This window comes from Marmota flaviventris, chromosome 6 (genome assembly GCF_047511675.1).
Source record: "Marmota flaviventris isolate mMarFla1 chromosome 6, mMarFla1.hap1, whole genome shotgun sequence".
NCBI classification, from domain to species: domain Eukaryota; kingdom Metazoa; phylum Chordata; class Mammalia; order Rodentia; family Sciuridae; genus Marmota; species Marmota flaviventris.
The window spans coordinates 41,019,745-41,021,707 of NC_092503.1; the positions used below are offsets into that span (position 1 = coordinate 41,019,745).

Below are 1,963 nucleotides of genomic sequence, written 5' to 3' on the forward strand. Positions count from 1 at the left end.
ATGACTTTCCTGAAAGAAATAAAACTTGAATCTACCCATGTAAGTGTTTACCATATTCCAGGGACAGGTGACTCAGAGTCTCCAATACCAAGATAGATACTAGTAAGGTTACTGGATTTAAAATTAATTAAATAATACTTTGGAGATGGCAGGTTAAAAAAAGCAGGTTAATTCTACAATCAGAGACATGAAAAATCATGCTCTAAATGTGTACTATGAATTGAAATGCATTATGCTGTCATATATAACAAATTAGAATAAATAAATATATTTTTTAAATGTAGGTTAATTATAAGGGGAAAAAAATCAGACTGACATCAGACGTCTTCACAAAAGCATACTAAAATTTTTAAAAGACTGGGAAACACATTAAAAGCCCACAATAAAAGAGAAGGTAAACCAATAATGATATTTCCAGTCAAAATATTGGGGTTTTTGTTTTGTTTTGTTTTGTTTATTTATTTTTTTTATTGGTTGTTCAAAACATTACAAAGCTCTTGACATATCATATTTCATACATTAGATTCAAGTGGGTTGTGAACTCCCATTTTTACCCCAAATACAGATTGCAGAATCACATCAGTTACACAAAATTTTAACATTTTTTTTAAACAAGCAAGAAATTAAGGAAACTAGCTGGGCATGATAACATACCTGGAATTTGGGAGACTAAGGTAGGAGGATCATGAGTTCAAAGCCAGCCTCAGCAACTTAGTGAGGCACTAAGTGATTTAGTGAGACCATCTCAAAATAACAAATAAAGGGGCTGGGGTTGTAGCTCATTGGTAGAGCACTTGCCTAGCATGTGTGAAGTACTGGGTTCTATTCTCAACATCACATATAAATAAATGTACTTTTACATAACAGAGGAGCTCCCTCAACTCATAAATGCCAATTTTTCAGTGAAAGATGTCTGCTTTTTGGTCATGCTATGGGAGATCATAGAGCTCTGATTTGTGCTTTGAAAAATCCTGGAAAATACAAATCTGTGCCAGCATTTGCTCCAATTTGAAACCCAGTGCTCTGTCCTTGGGGGGGAAAAAAAGCTTTTATTGGATATTTGGAAACATTTGAATAAATGGAAGGCATGATGAGACCTATCTTGTGAAATCCTATCCAAATCAATAACTAACTGATCAATAGAAAGATGACCAGTTTCTTCCAGATGCACAATTATCCCCAGTAATTTCATAGCTGACTGTATAGAAAAAAATATTCCCTGTTGTTTTTAGATTACAGGGCAGTTATAATCATAGCTATACTTCATTGCAACCTTTATTACTGATCACATTAGTAATCATGAAAAATACCTGAATGCATGAAACACTTCTGATAAGACAATATCTTTGAGATTATAAAAATATAATAAATAGAATTGCTAAGGAAAAATGTTTCAAAACATAACTAAAATTGCTAAGGGAAAATATTTCAAAACATTGGATTTCATAATGCTAAAAGAACTTCATTCTATAGTTGATCACCTGAATAAATATATAAAATTTAAAAAAAAAGAACCTTAGAAAAGTCTTTATTCCATTGAAATTAGGAAACCTCAGTACAAGGTTGGGGATATAGTTCATTGGTACAGCACTTGTAGCAAGTGTGTGACCCTGGTTCAATGGGAAACATAATATACCAAAATTTGTGGGATACAGCAAAAGCAATATGAGGGAAGTTTATAGCAATGAGTGCCTTCACCAAGAAACATAAGCAAAGACTTCTCAAATAAATAACTTTGTGAAAAATGCCAAGGTGTGAGAAAAACAAAAACAAAACAAACCCCAAATCAGTAACAGGAAAGAAATATTAAAAATCAGAAAAAAACAAAACAAAAACTAAAAGAACAATACAAAGGTTCAGCAAAACTAAAAGTTGGTGTTTTGAAAAGATGAACAAAATTGACAAATTTTTTATCTAAACTAACCAAAAGAAAGAGAAATACCTAAATAAATAAAATTAAGAG

The 1,963-nt window shown here is 31.7% G+C and overlaps 1 pseudogene; it reads left to right on the plus strand.

Moving 5' to 3' along the window:
- The first annotated feature begins 848 nt into the window (after positions 1-848).
- LOC114106188 (S-formylglutathione hydrolase pseudogene) lies at positions 849-1,322 on the plus strand (annotated as a pseudogene).
- Positions 1,323-1,963: the final 641 nt, after the last annotated feature.